Source organism: Corvus hawaiiensis, chromosome 4 (genome assembly GCF_020740725.1).
Source record: "Corvus hawaiiensis isolate bCorHaw1 chromosome 4, bCorHaw1.pri.cur, whole genome shotgun sequence".
NCBI lineage: Eukaryota > Metazoa > Chordata > Aves > Passeriformes > Corvidae > Corvus > Corvus hawaiiensis.
The window spans coordinates 47,743,401-47,766,835 of record NC_063216.1 but is presented as its reverse complement, the minus strand read 5'-3'; the positions used below and the strand labels follow the sequence as shown (position 1 = coordinate 47,766,835).

General features: G+C 35.1%; 1 long non-coding RNA gene across 1 annotated transcript in view; it reads right to left on the bottom strand.

Moving 5' to 3' along the window:
* LOC125325021 overlaps positions 1–11,873 on the bottom strand; it is a 32,721-nt gene extending 20,848 nt beyond the window's left edge. Inside the window, exon 1 of the long non-coding RNA XR_007203173.1 lies at positions 11,805–11,873. This is a non-coding gene — a long non-coding RNA (uncharacterized LOC125325021). The remainder of the gene's footprint in view (positions 1–11,804) is intronic.
* Positions 11,874–23,435: the final 11,562 nt, after the last annotated feature.

Here is a 23,435-nt window from a genome sequence, read left to right as displayed (position 1 = left end):
AAAGGCTTTCACCATTTATTTATTATGACAAGCACAAATTCCCTTGAGTTTGTGGAAAAGAGATGCAAATGGAAGGCGGAAAATGTACTTTTGTCAAAACAGTGTACTGTATATTTTTTATTAATTAAAATACTCTTCCTGGATTTCAAGAGCAAGCTTGGGGGAACTGATGTTTTAGAGCAGAATTATTTTGTGTATTCCAAATTACCTTGTGATGTAACTTACTCTCCCCTGTACAAAGATCCTCAGGAGATTACCAACCAGCCCAAAGCAATCAAAGTGCGTGATCTGCCACCTGCACACCAACCATCTGCGAAGACCAAACATGAAATTCTATTTGTTCCTAACAGATTAAATATCTACCTATCTCTGCTTTTGGACAACAAAAATTTGATTTTAATGCAAAAGGAAGCCGGTCATTATAGTATTCCATAGGGCAACATTAATTATCAAGCCTTCATCTGATGATGATACAGATGATAAGGATCATTGGTCTGCAGTAGTTTATGATCAATCAGGAGCAATTATTCTGAAGAACCTGAGCTTTCCTTCTACTGTATTTTACAGCCAGTGTGAAAAACTTCCATGCAGATGTAGTTGTCTCATATTATGATGTTGACTCCACGCTCTTTAGATATTTGTGATACTATTAAAACTAGCATTTTCTATGCTCTCTTTCAGTGCTGAAATCAAAATTCTAATAATTTTAATTCATTTGTTCACAAATCTCTAGGTTTCACTGAATTCTTTTATTACTATATTTATTAGGAAAAAAAATCAGAATTTACACTGTTATTATAATTTACTTTTGTTTTCCTCTCAATTGCTCTCATCTCTTAACCCCTGGATTTCAAAGACATATAAAAACACTAGTAAGCTCCTTTGCTTCCCATACTGCTTTATGCCTTAATAAATTGCATATAAGTTTCCATTTGCCTATCAAAAATCAAGCTATCAAGCTTCCAGGTACATCATTACTTTTCCACAAAGTTTAGAAATTGTGCACTTTTTCAACTGCTCTATAAGAAATTACTCAATCAGTATTCCACCAGTTAGATGCGCATGTTCAACAGTAAGTACTATTAAAATATATTAGAAATATAAAACTTTGTCATAAAGAGTTCTGCAGCCAGAGATTATCCTAAATAATTATTATTATTTAGTGAAGAAAAAAAAGCCATCTGATTCTGTATAGATGTATATATCTAAAACTGAACAGTCAGTATAACTGAGTAGAAATTGGCACCTAAAATCAGGAACAAAAATTTTTAAAAAATCTTGATTTTCCTTCTAGAAGTCAGGGGTAAATCAGTGGAAAAAATCCATCTTCTATCTAAAAATATCTCAATTTTATAGCGGAAGTAGATGAAACATGATTATCAAAAGCTCTGGCTTTCAAATGAAACCACAAAAACCCATATAAAATAAGATTCCTAAAAGATTGTAGTTATTTGACCCTTTCTGGATGACAGACATCCCCCAAAGCCTCTTTATCACTTCCCTCCACAGCTGGACAGGGAAGAGAGAATATAGGAAAGTGTTCGTGAATTTTAAATGAATAGCTTTAGGAGCCAACACCTGGTCATTTTAGCCAATGTTGTATTTTCACCTCCCAATCTCTTTATGTGTACCTGATTTGGTATGCTCATAATTCCTTTGCATTCAAGAGTAGAATGTTCAGTCACCTTTCTTTTAGCTGATGTACTGTATATTGTTGAATATCTTGGAAAATCAACTCTGTGTGTTCTTGGATGCTCAAGAGCAGCTTTCAAGTCAAGTATCAGCTGATAACGCAGTTCAAAGAGAACAGCTAAGTTCATTAACATACAAAAATTCATATCAGATAAACACATGTTGCATTTATGCTTCTGATAGTCACAGATACATTGGTGGTGCTATTTTTGCTTTAATTTAACAACTTATCTGTAATCACCAAAGTTCCTCTTTCAATTTAATAGTAAACAGACATTTATGACAGTTTAATGATGAAAAATGCAAGCAGTTTCTGTGTTCCCATTGAGCTACAAATTTTGCTTCAATCACTCAAGTATGCATTGAAAAAATTCTCTGCTTGACCTTTTCACTAACTTATCCTGATGCCAACTGCATCAGTTCAAATGCTCTTGCGTCTGGTTTTCGACTTGAAGAAATAAAGGTAAGATAAATTTTAACTGAATGTCTTTGCTAAATTTTATATTTCTAATTAGAAAAAAAAAAGTTGAAATTTGTAAAAGAAGGAATGATGGAAAATAAATGATATGACCAAACCGAGACAAGTGAAATACAACATCACACTGGAGCAGGAACTAGAGGAAGTAGCTAAGTCGAACAATGATAGGGACACTGAGCTGTATAAAACCTTGTGATACAACAACCGTGGTTACTCACAGAGGAAAAAAAGGACTCATAGAGAGAAAAGGAAAAAAAAATAAAATAAAGACAAGAAAAGTCAAGGGAAAAAAGTGGAGATCAGAATGTACAAAAAAAAGAACACAGATTTCAAGATACACAGACAAAAAGTGAAAGAAGGTGGCTCATGCCTTTCATTTTTATACTGTACTGTAAGCACTTACTGCTATTTTAGTTTAATTGATGAGACCTACAATTAAGTATGAATTTGCCTCCTTCCTTTCTTTTTTTGATACACAGCTAATATCTGACTAGAGATTAAATTTTGACAAAAGCTCCCAGTTTTCCATGTAAAGACCAAAGATGATTCAAAGTGTTAAGAAAGAAATGCAGCCTACTGACAGAGTATCAAAACTGTAGAAATTAGATAACTGCATACGTTCTACAACTTTTTAATGCTCTAATAAACCTCAGGTGAGCTCAGCAACATGAAATTTTTTAATAAGACCACAGTGACACTGTAAAGAAGTTGACTACATCAGATCAGAGTTTACTTACAAAAGTTAGCTTTTCCCTAGTTTTAAGTCAGTTAAAAGCCACTCAACTTCCATTTCATTGCAATGTGTTGTAATCTGTTATCTAGTGCCCCCCATGTGCTGTATTATCAGGGACTCTCTAAAGTGATTAGCTTCAAAAATTTAATTAAAATGTAATTAATTTTATGCTTTGCTTATTTAGCAGATTTTTTTAGTGAAAATAAGCTATTAGATGAAGCTTGGATTTAACCATTTTTTTAGTATCAACAGCTACTGAATGTTCTATAAACTGTGAACTATGTTCTGGCAGTAACAAGCAGGATCCCCATGAATGAGCACCATGTCTATGGGAAAGAAGAGATAAAACAGGCTGATTGAGTCAGTCATGAAGTTTCCAAAAATGATTGAAAGTCATATATTAGAAAATTATTATTTTATTATTTGTGGATACCCTGTCCTGCAGTTTCTTGTGATTATAATTGCAATCTCATTGATTTATCTGTTTATTTTTATGCATAACAGGACCAGCATCCCAGGAAGGCCTGGCTGCTAGTTGTCTTTTTCCACACGAAGTGGAGTTAGCCTCCATGTTCCCTCAAGACACCAGCAGGGATAATCACCTTCTGCTGACTTTGGTATGGAAGTGGCACAGCTAACACTGAGGACTTTGTGACATGCCAAAAAACTATGCGAATGGAGGCTAAACACTTTAAAAAAGACAGCTTAGTTAGCTGTAAACATGGCACCAACTGTAGATATTTTCATTCATGTTTGTCCCATATTCCTTGAAGCACCTGAGAATCTTGTTACTGCATCTCCCTTCCAGTTATGGGGTGAAATGGGACAGTTCACACTACGTAAGATCTAAGTCACTTTTGTAATCTTGGATGTCTTCCTTGCTAAAGATTAGACAACATGAGTCCAGGCTAATGACTCTGAGGCATCTGGGCAAGCCAAAATATCACTTCTGTTTACAATGTGCTCAAGGCCTTCCCTGACTGTAGCATTTAGACAGACTGTTAAACAAACTAACAAATTTACTGTCCTGCTCTGAGCTGCGTGCATCTCTTCCTGAGAACCTCTTGTGTATCATCAAATAAATTATCCATTTTTTATTAATTTTCTTCTAGCATCTGGATACACCTTGCAATTTCACTGCAGGAAGACACTCTCCCTTAAGAGTTGCCACACTGCTCCATACTATCTATACACATACACTGGATTTTTTTCCAAGGCAATGCATTTGAATGCTCTTGAAGGAAGGCCAGCAAAGTATACTGACTATGCAGAAAGTGAAGCTCTCAAATAGCTAAATATTCTATCCCACTTTTACTGGGATATTCTCAGAGATTATTTTTTTGGAGTAGCTGTAACAAGTCCAGGTTTTATGAACAAACAAGCTGGACAAAAAACTTCCCAGTGTTGTGACTAAATCACAGCTGTTTTGGTAGAACTGAAAGCAGTATCAAATGTGCACAGTTCCTTTGAGTACAGTTTAGAAGGCAAGGTCTGTCAAGCTGCCAATATTTTTAATAAATAGTGTTTTACTTCACTCAAAGCAGTTCTAAATGGCACCCTGTTAAAAAGGGACCTCAGGAGCAAGACTCTGGAAATCCAAAAGCAATGAAAAGCACTTAGTCCAGAGTGGGTTACCACTGCTAAACAAGGGCAAAACAGATCTGCCAGCGTCTTCCTATATCTAATCTCTCGGCCACCCTCAGCCTCACTCACTTAACCAGTATCTTTATCCTTCTCAATCGTTTTACCCAACTGTTACCAGTTATAAGAACCACCCCCCAATGAATACATGCTTGTTCAACAAATAACCTTTTAGAAAATAATCTGAATATTGCATGAATTTTCTGCCTCACTCAATTGTATTCGCCCTAGTTAAAGCCCCTTAACAAAAGCAGATTGTACCAACCCTTTTTTTCCCCTGTTTTCTGCCAAGCTCTGAATTCAAGCTGACAATGCATGATTGCGAGCTGAATGAATTACTATTGCATGGCCAGACAGCCATGAATGGCATATTGAGATCGTTTGTATCTTCATCAGGAGCATTGTTTAATTCCCAGAATGCATAATTAATTTTTTTTTTTTCCTGAGGAAATTGCACTGTAAAAACCTTTGCCTACAAAACCTGCGTTTCAGTCATCAGTCCAATTTAGGTCTCCAAATTTTAAAATAATTATTACTTTTATTGGTTTGCATTTTAACAGCTTACCTTTTCCAGGAACAAAATCCCTCATAAAGTTTGGGATTTTGAGAAGACACTAAAATCATAGACATCTTCAACAAATTTACAGAAATGTGACATTCAAGATAGTAAAAACAGAACCTGAATACTTTTTCCTTGTAAATCCACAATATGTCACAGACTCTTTTCACTAATTTGGAGTATTAGAAATGCAGTATAATATTCCTTTAATCATTGATCTACTTATTTCTGCTTTCATTATGCACCCTCAATATTCCTTTTTATCATTTCAATCAGTTGGCAAGGATTTTTACTAGACTGATGTAGATGCCCAAGTACACTAACATACTTAAAATTTGATTAAACATTTCAGATTTAGTAGATGACTGAATTTTTTTGACTATATTCAGCCTCTGTTTAAAAATCAAGTTACTTATGCAGCAAACTCATTTGAAATGCTTAGTTTGACCTTTAGCCTTAATTTAACTATAATAATCAGCATTACTATAATAATCAGCAAGTTTAACTATAATGATCAGAGATTATTTTCATTTAAGGTTGACACTGATACTTTTACTGTCTCTGCACATTAAAAAGGATTTAGAAACTATTAGTCCTGATGTATAATACTCTCAGGAAAAATCATTGTAAATTTTAATACACATTTAAATTATGTTGGTCATGATCTACTTTTCCTTAGACTGACAAGGTTTCTCATCCTGGTAGTTGTCTGAGTTGATGAGGCGTTTAAAAACAGGCATAATGGTAAGTCTAGCAGTCTGACTGAAGTCAATGATGCTTTTGGAATGCTTAAAATTAGCGACATGGTGAACTGTCTTAAACAGGATAATAGCGATTATAGTTATTACATTGTCATTTACAGATATGGAATCACCTCTGACTGGAATTTTTAAACTGTCCTGACAGTAGCAAAAGAGCATGCTGTTAAAAAAAAAAAAAAAAAATAGTCAAGAGTGGATGTAGATGATCAAATTACTTTTTTCAAATTTTGAGATCGATTGCATAAGACAGAGAGATGTGTGGAAGAAACGTGACTCTAAATAAGTTAAAATGTTGAAATATAAGCATTCTAAAAATCTAAAAATATGTATTTCTTTCCAAAAAACCTTTAAGATGTGCTTAAACAGTGAGAATTTTTATATTACATGAGTAAACTCTGTATCTATTAATACACATATATTTCAAAGCATGTACCTTACTATTTTAGTTGGATGTAGGCATCTGGTTCTGTGACTCTAAAAATAAACATTTTATCAGGAAAAAAGTGGTCTATCTTTTTACCTGTTTACTTTACAGGTCTTACATCATCCTGTCTTCTAGAAAATTTATTAATTATTTTATTAAAATGTTTTCTCAGCTTTTCAACTCCGGCTTTGAATCTACTAGATCCACTGAATCAACACAGAGATATGCCCTACGCCAGTAAACTCACCTCTTTTCCAAAATTACTCTTAATCTGGATGTCCTGGGGTGATGTTAGGAAGCTGCTTTATTCCTTTACTGTCCACTCAGTGCCTTTAGGACAGACCCAGGGGCCGGAGCCACCGGACCCAAGTGCGGGTTGGTTCAACAGCTCAGCCCAGCGGCTCAGGGGCTCTGGGGCTCAGCAGGGCTCAGGAGGGAGTGTGCCAGGAGCCCTGTGCTGCTTTTTTTTGGTTTCTGTTGTGTTCCAGCTAGCTGGAAAAAGGTTCTGTCGGTTTTTCTTCTTCTTTTTCCCTTCCCTTGCCTCACTGCCTCCATTCCCTCCTCGCCGGTCCGAGGAGCCCACGGGGTGGCCCCGTCTGGTCCGAGCCCGAGTGTCTGTTTCCTCTCCAGGAATGTTTTTGTATTTTGAGGGTTTTTTTTTCCTTGTTCTACCCTGTTTTGTTTGGCATTAATAAATAGTTTGTTTTTTCCGTTTTCACTTGCTGTGACCCACTTGTCTTTTTGGTGGAAGAAAAGGGGAGGCCCTTTTCCCTTCGGAGGAGACACTTGTCCTGGAATGTTTCCTCCTGAAGTTTTGTCTCCAAAACCAAGACACGGGATATGAAAATTATTGTTTCTAGCAAAACTTTCTTCCTCTCCCATAGAAGTTCTGAAGTCTTTCATTAGGAACCAGTTGCATACAAGTTCATCTTATATGATCAGCATCTCATCTAAACAGAGTCTAAATTTACTCAGCTGTGTCTATACTAGAAAGTAATTTGTTGCAGAAGTGGATCAAAGCACTTGGTGCTTAGGTCCATATGCTTACACTATATGCATACACCATGGTTTATTCCTCAGATTAAAATCATTCTAGAGCATATCTCCACGGGCACTTTGCTCCCAGGAAGAGTAGAAGCACCTTCATGTATGCCCAGACTGGAGCATCATTAGGAAAGAACCAAAGTTTTGCTCACCAAACTGCCCTGCAAGCTGAGTCAGCGTACGGGGTGAGAGATGAGTGGGAGATCTGCTTCAGAACCTCACTACTGCCCTGTGCCAATATCTTCATGTGGATACACTGTATGGTCGAATGAAATTCCCTTAGGGTGAGATGAATTACATTCTAATTATGCTTACTCATCTCTGTAGAATATGGAGGAAGTAAAAAATACCACTTTTAAACCAAAAAAATAGTCCATTTTTAAGGTAGTTAAAATCAGGTAAGAGCGTATGTAAATTATAACCCTTACTGTATTTCAGAGAAGCTTCATGTTCCATATTTTTGAATGTTCCAAAACCTGATCAAGTAATTCAAAAGAGTGCTATTGACTCCAGATAGCCCAGTATCAACAGCCCAACAGAAATTTTATTCAGGTCAATTTACCCACTGTCGGTGTTTACTCACTATATACTGTTTATTAACACACAGCATTATAATGTACTGCAGTTTTTAAATGGTGGGTTGTCCAATGGACATGGACAATGGAAAGCCCAATGGACTTTATCTCCTGCAATAATAGATTTATCTTTAATAGCAAATAGTGCTGCTCTCTGTAACGTTAGGCTTGAATCCTAGTCAGATGCTTTAACATTTCTAACACGCTTGAGTGTAAGAAATTTTACCAGCTGGAATATTTTTAAGTATACCTCAATTCATTAAATTAAACTGTTGCATAACTTTTAAGTCTATTGAGGACTAGCTTCTTAATAATATTTAACTTTACTTCAGATTTTATTGTGTCATTTGAGAGTTTTTCTCTTTGACTGCCTCTAGTGTAATTAAACCTTCCTGATACTTTGGTAAATCTTCTAGAGTTGAATCAATGGATGCTATCATCTCCTCTACTGGAATAGATTTGGGCAGTAATGAGATTTTTAAACCTCAATTTAAGCCGTTAAACTCCTTTTCACTTATTTTTAATGGCTAATGTATAACTATTTTTACAAGTCTAGAATGATTAATTGTAGCCTGCATATCTAAATCAGTTTTAAATGAGCTACCTCACCTACGTGGACAATAAGCTGGACATTAATAAATTTTTTCGATGCCTATAAAGATTTTTCAGGCTGTATTGAACTTTGTGCTGCTGCTGCTGCCAGAACATTCTGCTTGCTCATGCAAGTAATTCTAAAGGGAGTTTGGGTGCATTTCCACTATACTGCACCTGCAGAGCCCACTGTGAACTTCCATCTTTTCTTGGGGTTTGGCATATATTATTCATGGTACAATTCAATGTCTTTGAGCACAAGTGTGAAGCTCTTCCACAGCAGTTTTATTGGATTTTAGGTAAGATTACTACACTTTGCAAATATTACTCTGGTTTTTTGACAGTACAAATTCTAAGGAAATCACCATTTTGAATAGATGTTGGGCAGTTACATAGGGTCTGTTATAATCATCATTGGTTTAATTGTCATTTGGAAATTAAATGCAGTTGTCATAATCACTGGTTAAACCGATTATGTATTACAGAAGAAGTGATGGTCTGTCATTTCCATTAGATATGTTTTTCAAGGACGAGATAAGCATAAAAATATATGAACAGATAGCACTACAGAGGTACTCTTGGAAAGATCTAAATATTTCCTAACAGTCTTTATATAATCAACTTTTAAAAAGTAAGGGTTTGCTGTTTGCTGTTTAGGTATTTTAAAAAATTTTAACAACTTGTTTTAGAATTGAAAGATATTTTCTTTTAATATTTTTCTCACTTTGTATCTTCTATTTCTTTATTTCCGTTTTTACTACAAGTCAAATTAGTGAGTTTCAAAAGTACAATATTTAAATGCACTTTAAACTCATGAGTTTTGCAACTTTTAGAGCTTTATGTAATAAATATAAATATAAAAAGAAATTAAAATCATTCCCTGTGAAGATCTACTTCTCAATTCTTTCAAGATCTATAGTCTACGATATTACCTAGAATCTTCAGAGCCATGTTTAGGTTGAGTACTATGTATTAATTGATTCAGACAGGATGAAAAGATGTCTACAAGACATAATCAAAGCTATAAAATTATTACTGTCATAAGGACTCTAAGAAGAGTCCATTTACTGGGTTTTTTTTAAACTGTTTATGATCAAGGTATCTAAGGCAGTGACAACTGGTGTAATATCGAGAGGCTACTCAGAAAGGAAAGCATAGACACTGATGCCTGCATTTGCAATCTCAGTATTGCAACCTGAAAATTTAAAAAAAAAAAAAAAAAAACAGAAAAAAAAGCAAGACAACATGAAGCAGACAAAATTTCCTAAAGGTTTCCTAAAATCAAAAGATTTTGCTTTCCCACAAGCTGAATCTTGCAGTATCAACAAATGGGCATAGAGCAGAAGACATAATACTCATTTCCAAATGAACACCACTTTATGTCAGGAAATGAGAAGAGCATTCCCCAGTCTTGCTGTGTGTGTTTACTGGCACTGTGGTATGTTTTTTCACATGGTGGGTACCAAGTTATTCCACATGTTGGGTACCAAGTACTGAGAGGGGCATTATTCAACATTTAATTTTTTGGCACCAAACAAAAATTTCTGACTCAAAATAACCACCTTTTTGGGTACGAAAATGTGAATAGATGATACTATTCCAATGGTATATTTTAAAGAAAAAAAGCTGATAGGTTAGGTTGCTCACTTTCAATTCCTGGGTCTAGGAAAACAAAAAATTAATTTACTCACTTATACATTGTGTTATTATCCCTCTGGTGCATAGAATGTTCAGAGTTTCAAATGGCACCACTCTCCTTTCACATGTACTATAAATCAGACCTGGTATAAACTTATTTTAGATAGTGATTGTATTGACATTTGTACAAGATAATAGTAGGTTTCTCACATGACATTGTATTAGGCAAGTAGTGTTTGGTTCCAACAATAATCAGATCATCAATTTATATGTAAGCTTCCTAAATACAATTACTTTAGTGTCAAATGCCATTGCCCATTACCTTTACTGGTCTCATTTGACCTGAGAATTTGATTGTCAGTTTTCACAGTCTTTGAATCACAAACCACTTGATTCTAATCTGTTTTCCCCAACATTTTAAGCTGTAAGAAAAACATTATTTTCTTTTACAAATCTCCACTGAATTTTGTCTGTCTGCCACTCCAACTCTGTCAGCTGTAGCTGGGCCCCAGGAGCAAACTGCATTCTGTATCTCCACTGAAAATGTCAGCCCAGTGTTGAATATATTAATCGAATCAAGTATAAAAACTCCCCAATAGCTCTGTACTTAAAGTCATGCCTTAAAATTGATATTTCTGTTGACTGATTAATTGCCATTTTTTTGTTTCAGATGCTGTCCATTCCAGGGATAGGAATACAGCTTCTATTAGGAACCATAGCCACAAGGATAGAATATGCCATATTCTTTTTGATTATGGAACATGGAACATCAAAAGAAATTATTCTCAACATTATCAATATTTCAGAATAAGTAGGATGACATAATCAATGGTGAATTAGAAACATAAGCCAAATTGGGACATTGTTGTTTCTTTGACTAAAAAATATTGTACTACACAGCTTTGCAGCTTGACTGGAGATATATATATATATATATATATATAAAATACAAATTTTTATACACTTCCCCTCAAGATTCTAAAATCAAATAGACTGCAAAGCTATCATTTATTGCACAGAATGAAGCAGCAAAGCTAGTGAAGTGCGGCACAAAAAAAATTGTTTGAACTATGAATCACAACCCCTGTTAGCATGTTGACACTGCATTATTTTTATTACCCTCTTTTTGTAAATATACATAATTCACAGGTTCAGTAGCAGGTGACAGATGGATTAAACATGTTGATGAAAGAGCAAATGGAGGAAGATTTTTTTGTGTCACTGTGATTCTTGAAAAGGATTTCAATTCCTTTTTCCTCTTTGTGAGGAGTCCAGTTTTCAAGAATTTAATCAGAAATATATGTCTCTATAAGTGCAAACATTCAAAAGCACAATCAGAAAGCACATGGATAAGTGTGGACTGAATACATACGCTCACTAATCTTCAGAAATCTGCTGGTTTTTTTTAGAGAGAAAGAATTTCAAAACAACATTCTGCAGCATTTTATCCTGAGAGAGATGTTGCAAGAGCAGCTTGGAAGGCACAATTTTAATTTATTAGAAAGTGGATAAGGGCAGGAGGGCAGACTAAAAGGTCAGAGAACAAGTAGGCAATAAAAGACTGTAGAGCTCATTCTATTCTGTCTTCAGATGAACCAAGTACAAGCAAAAAAAGAATATATACTTTACTTTAAAAACAGCATTTACTGCTTTAAAATCAGCACTTACTCTGTTTGAGTGTTAGACCTCCTCCCTCAGGAGCCAGTGCCTGGTCCAGAATTTCTCAGTATATTTGTCAGCAATCTGAAAGATACAGTACAGACCATGCACTAATGTACTGTTTTGTTGATAAAAGGCTGGGGATAGCAGTAAATTTCTTGAAAACTGCATGATTTAAGCAAGGGGCAAAGTCAATCACACGTGACAAAATAAAGGTGAATGGAGAATGGTTTTTGTGAGAATCGGGGAATATTTTCCTACCACATGTAGTTCAGAAGTCAAAGATCTGAACAGAATAATGAAATTGGGTGCTGGAAGAAAGCATCCTCTTATTACTACTGATTATTTATTATTACTGCTGATATTGCATTCTGCATTTGATTTTGATTGTTTTCTTGCTCTTTTGGTTTTTTCCTATACAGAAATCAATAGGAATGAGGATATGAAGCATATAGTTGGAGAAATTTAGTGGTTGTTCCACCTGGAAACTCAAGGAATTCCAGCAATGACTCAGTTGCGGCTTGAGTTCCAGCAGTAGGTTGCTCAAAAGGTGCATAGAATTTAGCCTGACAATGCCTTTAATGACTTCAGTAATTTGAGTTTGTCTACAATACCTTCTATTCACATTTGGGTGGAAGCCACTAAGAGTAAAAAATTCCACCACTTCCTTTTCTTCTAGAGTTTGTGATCTACACAGTTAAAAAATGTCTGCCTCATTCTATGGGTTGTTTTTTCTTCCACAGGTAGTGCTTACATTATTTACTATTATTATTATTATTATTATTATTATTAGTGCCATCATTATGATCAAGCACATCAAAGTACTGTAGGGGTACATTTTTAACTTCTTTTCTGTTAAAGTGAAATAACTTTAAGTAGCTGGTATTTTTTTTCATTCAAAGGTACTTGTGCATGATAAACCAATCAAATCAAATCGAATCTTTATCTGCTCCTTGATAAGCTTAGAGTGCAATTTTAATTTCTCACTAAAAGCAGATTTTCGAGACTTCTTATTTTAAAATTCTATTTGCACTCTTAATTTTGTATCTATCCTATAACAGATGAGATAAAACAAAACCTATCCAGTACAAAAAGGAATGACAGTTTGACTACTACTAACCTCTCTATATAGCCACGTATTAGGCTCTGTTCTGGATCAAGCTCTTACTTGTAGTTCACATTGTATTTTCTTTTATTATGGCTTTTAATATCTTCTCAGATAACACGCCCTGATCCCTCAGTCCCTTGTCACAAAACAAGTCTCCCAACCCAAGCTGTCATGGTGGCCCTCTGCTGAACTGGCTGTAGTTCATCAATGTCTTTCTTATACCAGGAGGCCCAAAAAGAGGATGCAGAGTTCCATCATTCTCCAGGATACAGTCTCTCATTCTGCAGTTATGACTGCAAAGTTCTTCCTACATTTATGGTCTTGCATTTGACTATAATAACACACATTTTGTTTAAATACAAACAATCCAGAGTACCTTGTGCTACTTACCTATCTTTATATCATCTAAAGAACGAATCGGGTTTTATTATCCCCAATTTATTGCTGATAACACTCAAGCTTAAAAAACAATGGCCATAAATGGCTGCTCCATAATTGCTCTTTTGAACAATAGTACTTGTTTAAATTAGGGGGATTAATTTTTTTTTAAATCAGCTATTTATCCAATACAGAACTTTTTGTAAACTGTTTTACTGTTCTTACACAAAATTATTTGGAAACCAACATATTATATGCTCCTAATCCCACTGATGAAAATTATTCCATCCATGACATTTCCAGTACCGATCATATTTAATTCCTCCTTAAAAAACATCGCATATAGATTTTACTTTTTTTTTGTAAAACCATAGGGTCTACTAGTAATCTTATCCATGAGCCTGAATTTGTATTTGCTAGTATATTAAAAAACATGCTGACCTTGAAAATTTAGCTCTTTAATCTTAACCATAATATTAGAGGTAATAAAATATCTCTGGTTTTAAGATGAAGGCATTTATCTCAAGGTTTGCATCATGAAAAGAAATTTACATTAATTGTTTCGATTTTTGTATGCCCCCCTAAAAATATTTCCCTGGCAATAAAAATTGACTTTTTGAGTGACCATATTATACTTGAGTTCCTGGAATGTAAATGTAAAGTATTTCATTTATAAGTACCTTAAATACCTTTTATTTTGTGTTTAACACAAAACATATGACTAGCATGAAAATCACATCTGCTTTACAGTTATCTATATTTTTTGTCAGATGTGTCTACTGAAACTGTTTTGGTATTATTTGTGCATGTGTGTGTACATGATAATTGCTGGCGATCTTTGACAAACTGCTTCTACTTCTCACACCTAAAATCCTTTCCACCTTTTGTGATTCCCCACAGATAATATGGTTTGCAAAAGCATACCCAAGGCACGATCACACAATTCACTATTTACTTTGAAAAATTATGGTCTAACACAGGAGCTCATTATTGTGCTTCTACACAACTCCTTTATCTCAAAAATGTTGGGATATGCCAAATTAAATTCTGTGTAGTTCTCACTTGAAATTTGGGTCCAGTAATGGGGTCAACTACTAATTGGAAAATAACTGCATTATTTTGTTTATAGGCTCTTATGTGTTACATTTATTCAGAATATCCTGGATTAGACACAATGATTCTGGGAACTGGACACAGCACTCAAGATGTGGCCTCACCAGTGCCCAGTACAGAGTGACAATCTCTGCCCCAGTCCTGCTGGCCTCACTATTGCTGATGCAAGCCCAGATGCCATTGGCCTTCTTGGCCACCTGGGCACACACTGGCTTGTGCTCAGCTGCTGTCAACCAGCACCCGCAGGTCCTTTTCCACTGAGCTGCTTTCCAGACATTTTGCCTCCAGCCTGTAGCACTGCCTGGGGTTGCTGTGACCCAAGAGCAGGACTCTGTACTTGGCCTTGGTCAGCCTCATACAACTGGCCTCAGCCCATCAATCCAGCCATTTCAGGTACCTCTGCAGAGCCTATCTTCCCACAGATCAACACTCCCACCCACCTTAGTGTCATCTGAGAATTTACTGAGGGTGCACTCAATCCTCTCACCCAGATCATTGGTAATGATGTTAAACAGGATTGGCCATGGGAGACTATCAAAGGTTTACTGAAGTCCAGGTAGAGGACATCCACAGCCTTTTACTCATCTACTAGGTGGATCACAGCCTTTTACTCATCTACTAGGTGGATCACCTGGTCATAAAATGAGACCAGGTTGATCAAGCAGGATTGGCCTTCCCCAAACACACGCTGGCTGGACCTGATCCCCTGGTTGTCCTGCATGTGCCATGTGATCACACATATGATCTGTTCCATAATAGGGAAGAATTCAGGGAGCAGCAGCCTATCAAAAATAGAGGGAATCTCTAACAGCGAATATACTCTGAAGTTCTAAAGAAACACGTTAAAAATGGCATTCCAGATGTAATTCCACAAATTTTAAGGACTCAGTGTCCAAATGCCAGTGTGTTATATACAGCCATGAGCATGTCAGGTTTTTTTCTGTAAAGTTGGAAACAGGGACCTTTAGCAACCTATTACATTATGAAATATTACCAGCACAATTACTCTTACCAAGCACATGTATAACCTGAAACAGATGTTTGCATTTATTGATTGTCTGTCATCACTAGCTGTTGACAAGTATAGGATTAGAAATGGCTTCACATAGGTGAAAAAATTGGCCCACACTATCAAAGCACCAAAGGTGGAAATCATTCTTTAAAGATTATGGTCCTAATAAATCCATTTTGAATGTGTTAAGAAGTTTACACTTAACATTCTCTCCATGAGTATATTCAAATGCAATAGTTAAAACCTCCAAGCCAGCCAAGTAACACATTGAAATTTTAAACACACTTTCACATACTTTGAAAAAACATTTTGTTTCAGCCAAAGCTACACAATAGCACAATGTTCAGCCAATGAAACCAGATGCAGAAGAGCTCAAACTTACAAAATTTTTCCCATTTTTTTCCTCTTCTCTTACAAAACAGTTTAACAATATGTGTTACTGCTTCATTGCCAGTCTTTGGCATGCAGAACCCTTTTAAATAACAATGCTAACATATGTTCAGTAGTTCTGAACTGGTTTCCATTGTTAGAGAATACATTTCATTCCCTATCACCCGTGATAGACCATCATGCTTGGAATTCATTGAGGACAATACTAATTCAGTTGTCTCCTTTTCAAACGTGCACAATTACATACAAAGATCCAATACAGGCTTGGGCCTTTAGATTTTCTAAGTGGAAAATCATCTAAAACATCCTAATGTAGTGGGAAATGTACAAATATGTATTCATACAGAAATGGAGACTTTCACAGTAAGAATGACCACAAATAAAGAGAAAAGAATTGTTCATTGACACGTTATACCTAAATTTTTAAACCTCGTCTGGGAGGTGAGCTAGTCTCTTTTTCACTGTTGATGAGTGAATCAAGAAAATCATTTGATCAGCGTTAAGTACCACAGAGAACCAATGCTATCAAGTCTGTAAGAAAACAACCTGTAAATTGTTATGAGTTTTGAAACAGGCTGAATATTCTGGTCAGCTCTGGGGAGCAGAAAGAGGACTCTCCATTAAAAAAAAAAAAAAAAAAAAAAAAAGAATGATCATAAATACATGCCTTCCCTTTCAATGAAAATAAAACCTGGCTTATTTTTGAAGGCTTCTCACTTCTCATTTCCACAATTGCTTTCTTACAAAAAAAGGAAATGCAACTATAACTGGATTCAGCTTTTGGGGTTTTGGTGTACTAATGTGGACTATTGGTTCTGGCTTTTCTTTCCACCTTTTCCTGAACCCACACTGTAGCTCCAGTCACCAAAATCTTATCTATATTAGGAGCCATGATTCACAGTTATAATTTTAAATGTTCCTCCCCTGCTATAACTCCCCCCAAAACATTTCATACTGAAATAATGTGTAAGTGGGCCTCCTACATGCTGAAGTGATTTCATATGACCCATGTGCATTGAATAGCATTCGGGGTATATGGCAGAAAGCAGACTTTCTGGCATTTTAGATATCTGTCCTACACCAAGGAAATAAAATGGAAGCCTCTAAAGTTAGACACTTCTGTACAATAAGGGTTATGCATACCTTACTTGTCTCTAAAAAAACAATTACTGTATGGTAACCAAATCTCTTAGTAATAAAAACACTGCTTTAATTAATCAGTGTTCAAAGAATTTGGTCAGGAACTCAGTCCACCAAACACCTACAAAATTTCATTTTCCCTTCCCTCAACATATTTACGCTGCTCTTTCACTTAATATCATCTGTGTCCCTCGTGTTATGCCAGAAAGTCACCAGATGTGAGCTGTTCTGGAGCAGGTAAGTAATGCAATATTTTGAAATCCCACTGAGCTAGAAAGGCTCTCCAGTAGCTACATTTTCCTTTCTATAGGAAGAAGGTACGACTCCCAGGATTTTGTCTGACTGCAATATTGCAGAGCAGTCAGCAGAAATACCATATCCTTCATATTTCAGCATCAAACACAATCTGTCCAGATGAGTGTAATGCCCTGGCCCACTCAGCCGGTTTAAGGGAAGGTAGTTTGTTATACTCTGGGTGCTGCATGGGAAAAATAACAAAATTCTCAGGAGGTTCAATAACAAACTTTACAACATTAAGGTAGAATAAGGTACTTAGCAAATTTTAAAACACTATCCAGACAAAGTAAGGCACTTCACAAACTTTAACTTAGCCAGCTTTACCTTATCCAGACAAAACAAGGCTTGCACTTATGAAAGGGGTGTGGAGCAGTGGCCATCCCACCTGTGCAGAGCTCTCCCTGTTCCCTCCCCCACTTCCCACCTAGTTGCTTTGAGCAAGTCAACCATTCATTTGGTCTTCTACAACTGGATTTCATCTAATTTTAGTGCAGCAACCAATATCCAGTTTTTGCAAAGGCACAAAATTATATTGATGTATTCGATACAAAGATTTTCTACCATAGAGAAGATAATTGCTACAGTAATTGTGTGAAATCAGAAAGGTAATACTTATTATAAGATTTTTCCACTGCTATTTTTAACCACATATTTATAACTTCATCCACCCTACCACTAAGTTGCCTACGGCAAGGGTACAAACAGGAAAAGATAGGACTTTACACTACCTGAAATAAGATAATGGTTTTAATATTGGCAATATTTGAGGCAAAAAGAAATACCAACAATGTAAGTGGTGAGAAACAGAGATGGTAGATAAATTTTCCCTCCAAACGTGATATTGCTACTTACATCTTGAAAATGTTAGCTCCAGAAAACCAAAGGAATTATCAAAAATAATATAGATGGGTTTATCTTCCCAAAAACATGTTGCTATTAATGTAATAGGTTAGAAATTATTTTACATGAGTGATCCACTTGAAATTACCAAAATTGACCTCAACAATCTCTTCTTATACAATTTAAAACAAAGAAACCATAACAGAAAGGAAAGCAGTTAATCAATATTAAAAAGAGAATGTGGGATGGGGAGACCAATAGATGTCAACTATATCTGCTGCCCAAATAACCAGAAATAGGGATTATCCTGAAGAAGGAAAAACCTTAGTGCCCAAGACTTCTTACAAGGTACTAATGAAGGTCAAGCATTTAATATTCTGTTCACGACTTACGATAAAATGAATGAGCAAGAAAGTCCAATTTATCAGTCAGAGAACTTTGTGTCATTCTTAAAGCTGAAGAGTTTTATATATTAATCTATAGGTCTCTAATTTTGCAGTCCTTCACAGTATAAGCCTTCAGTGTAGACAATCTTTTTCATAAATTTAACCACAGTATCATTGACTCACTGCATTGTAAAATGAGTAAAAACAATTTTCTATATAAATGCTATGGATATAACACCTTAGTATTACAAATAATAGCAATATTGTATGAGATGAGAATGTGTAAAAATGTATAGGATGATAAACGCTGATAACACACATGGAGATACCACGGGGAAACTTCTAGATTAAAAAAAATACCTTGATGCCTTTGTTTCTTCATAAAATCCTGTTTACATAATTAGCACGTTTAATTATTCACTAAACTGTGATATTATTTGGTCACAGTAGCAGCAGGTTGCACATACATTGCAACTTGCACATCTCCTGAATTCCAAAGACAATAGTTGAGGAAACTGTGACAGCTACTTAATTTTGTTGTCCCTTCTCAATTACCTTGCTCATAACTGAAAGAGAGGGTTGCTGGTTTGAATCAATTACCTCTACTTGCTAGGTTTCCAAAGGAAAAAAATGGCTCTAGCTAATTCAGGAGAATAATTGTTTTGAGCAGCAATTTTAAGATACTCTTTTATAATAGTCAAATTAAAAGCAAATGCCGGTCATGTCTATGATTTCTTATAAAATAATGCATGGCAACCAGTTTTGAGCAGAGAAATCTTATCAATATGGTTAACCTTAAACTAATTTTAAAGATAAATAAATCGTGGAAATTTTAATGAGTCTTTTCCACTTTCATTCAGTCAAACTCTCACTGACTTCTGTATTTTCCTTATTCCTCATTTTGTGAAACTGATATAATGAGGAATTTTTCTGGGTTAGAAAGGAATGCGCTTGATAGGATTAAATGTATTTCATAGCCAAGAGTAAATTGAAAATTAATCACTTCTAATTTTGCCTTTACAAAATTTATCAACTCTGATATATACTTAATGTATTATTATTTTTTTTAGATTTTTTATTTTAATTTTATTTATTTCTTAGTGTTATGCCATTGTTCATTCAATTCAAACAAATTTAGTCTTTGTTTTCAACTTCTTACCTTGCCTTAACAGTTACAGCTCGATAAAACCAAAACAAACTGGACTTTGTTAATAACAATATTTATGAGAGTTTCAGAAATGGAATTGTGTCTCTCTGTTAATAAAAGCTGAAACTGCACATAAACATCAACAGAAACATCTGTTTTACACAGAGCATAACATTTTAGATGGCTTGGGTCATCCACAGTCTGAATGCTAAAATATATAGTAAGAATATTGCTGGAGTAGTGTACTGTTATAGAAATGAACTGCTCTGTTCTTTAATTTTCTCATTCGAGTGTTAATGGAAAAAGCGTAAAAGGATTGAGCTGGTGCATTCTGCTATAAGACTTTGATGTGTACATTTGCAGCCAAATCAGCTTATCTTTTAGGAGTGCATTTCCACCTTGATGCCTTGAAGTGGCTACCTGAAAACAGAGGCTACACAACATTAAGAGAATAAAAGCAGGTATTTATTTGAAGGGACTTCAAAGGTATACCCTGGGCAGTCAAGAGGCTACACCCAAGATGGACCCTGGGTCACAGGTTTTTGACACTTTTATAAGTTTGGTCCATTTGCGTATCAGGGTTAATTCTCCAATTACAATTTCATGCAATAAAGTAATTACCCCAAGTTTGCCTCCCCATTCAAAGGCTTTAGTTTACATATTTTGGGGCCTGGGACAACAAGGTGTCCTTGGAGTGCAAACCTAGAGAGGGTTTGTTATGTCTAACCAGAATGAGGGAACAGTGGCTAACAGAGTATATGAAGTTTCAGAGTTACGTACTAAGCAGTACAGGATCTGAAAAATATAGAAGCTAAAACATAAAGCATCAACCTTAAGTCACAATTGAAGAGATTTTAGGGAGCTGCACTTGCAGTTCTGAGTTCAAACTAATGGGCATCACACAGATAAGTACAGTTCACTTATTATAAGTATCTAGCTTGATTAACAGATTTAAAGGCTGGATATGAAAGAATAAAAATGCCACTGGGGAAGGCATTAATATGGACTGCTATTGGGCATGCTTTATGAATCAATGTTAGATTTAATATTTGAATAAATTGGAAGTTTTTTTACTCTACTAACCTATTAATATATATTCTTAATTTATGAGGACTGTATCAGAGTCTAACATCTCTTCCACAGTTAGGTTATTTAACAGCTAATGAAAACCTCTTAACTAAAATCATTTAGGCTAACAGATAGACACAATGAAAGTAAGAACAGAATAAGGTGTTATTCACAATTCCCACACTTAAAATTTTCCTGAGATACTGCTTACACACTACATATATTTAGATTAATGGCCACTTAGTAGAGATATAATTCATACACAAAGCCACTTCATCAGCAAAAATAATTTCATGGGAGGCATCAGTGAAGTATTGGGTGCTTTCAAAATGTTACCTACAGTTTAGTTGCCTGTACTTAAGGTACATGCTCCTGCACGAATGACCGAAATTTTCAATTATTTTCAGTTAAAAATCTGACCATCTACTTAAACATAACAGCATCTTTCTCTGGCTTTTGGAAATAAAGAGAATTCCCGTGCTTTATTCCAACATCTTATTATGGTTAAAATGAATAGAATTTTAAATTTATGCCAGGATTGATACATGAATAGATGTCCAAGCAACATTAATCCTATCTAATAATGATGATGTGATGGAAGAAAACACTTCACACAATTTCAAATTACTTTGCTTTTAACTGATATCTAGACTGTTATGTTTTTAATCAGTCATATTATTGCCACTATTATTATCAGTTATATTATTTGTATACAGAATCTACACTTTCATACCTATTTCAGCTATTGAATGTGTTTTTTCTGCTCCACCACTGACTATTCTGTGGGAAAAAACCCTATTTATTTAAAGAGTCAAACCCTGTAATATGTTTTATTTCAAATGATTCATTCATAAATATCCCGGTGAATTTTTTGTTTGTCTTTTATTGTTTTAATGAAACAGAACTAAGCTTTCTTACGTCCAGCACTGTATCAGACATTTGTTGTTCCTGACCCAAGGAGTTAATATTTTAACAGGATTTACCTGTGATATTTGTTTGTGAAGGAAGAATGTAAAAGGACAAGTTCACTTTCCTCTCTGATTATTTTTCACCTTTTTCTGAAGTATTGCATCTATAAGATGAGCATAATGACTATTACTAAAACATCAGCAGCTAATCAGATCTAATTAATATATTCAGTTATATTCCAGTATTTGTAACTCCCCTTTTGATATAATTTTAAGACTTAGATGTGGTATTTCTGTTTTCTTTCAAGCTGTAGCAGACTTTTCTAGTAGGCCACCATTCTGTCCTCTGTGGCTGCACGTTTTTAAAAATAAGTTAATTAAACTCCTCATTATTGTTCGAGAGCATCATTCTTTCTGTAGAGGCAGATATTCAGGAGGTGTTGTTGTCTTGATACTGGGCTGGTTCTTGCTCCTGTTATCTGAAGCACCTGCTGGTCCACATTTAGAAATGTATTCTTACTTGGTTGTTAGTTTTGGCAACATTCCTGCTCACAAGGTTGTATGTTGGTGTGAAGAGGGAGTAAATATCACAGCTGAAAATAGAATCTGAGGATTAACTTTCAAGCAAATGAAACTGATATCCCAAATTCTCAGATGATGACAGTGTGGAAATGGAGTCTAGCTTTCAGAGTTATAAATGCTATGTGAACAATATACAAAGATAGAATAAATGACCATTTAATTTATCACTTAAATAAGAATTAAAAGGTTTTTTGAATGTAAAAATTATGAATGCCTAAATTAAGCCATGATTTCTTCTTCCCTCAGTGATGTACACAAGAACTCTTTTCAGTCACAGAGCCATGATTCACCACTCAAACAGCAGGAGATGGCTGACAGAAACTGTAACTTTTTTTCTGTCTGTGTGATCCGGTGAAGAAAAACAACAATCTTTTATTTTTTTACTTCAGATAAGCTATTCATCTCTTGGTCACGACCATTTGTTTCAAACACTGCACTTCCAGAGGAAAAACAAGAGCTGGAGAAGAGGACAACAACCCATACATCATAATATCTTTCCTAAAGAGGTTCTGAAACAACAAAGATGAAGGAGATAAATCCAGGTCTAATTGTGGCATTTGTGAAAAGTTTAAAGTACTAAAGTCTCACTGATTTCAGTTAATCTGGTTTGCTGTGTATCTACTTCTTTTAGAAGTTGGAGAGGGTCTTTTGCCACACAATATTTCCATATGGCAGTGGGGATTTTATCCATGGTTCCATTCTTCCATTTCTTAGGAGTTACAGTAGATGAGAGAGAGAATCAGAGAAAAGCAAACGCTAATAAGGCATCAGAAGATGTAGTAGCGACGTATTTTCAGTTTTCCTGATCATGTATCAGGTTAAGTTTTGTTTTGCTTTAATGGGCTCAGAAGAAGCAGAAATGAAGCTTCATTTGAATATTATTTTCTCTGACTTTACTGAAGATTTGGAGTCTCAAAAAAGCAATGTATTTTTGTCTCATCTTTGAGCAGCTATATCATAGGTGAATAATTTGTTGGCCTGCTAGTGCAACTCTGTCATGAACAATTTAAAGTGTAATGTTGTCTTTCCACTAATGCACTCAGCATCTCTCTATTTGCATTCTGCTATCCTCCTGCAAGTCTAGATATGGAAAAAAGAATTAATTTTAATTCTGTTATAAAGTAAATTTCCCGTAATTATTGTGCATTTAAATATTCAACATGATAACATTGATCACAAGGGGTTTTTTTTATTTTATACAAGATATATCTGTTTTCAGATATTACAGGATTAAGCAAAATTACTTAGTTACCATAAAAGAATGCAAACAA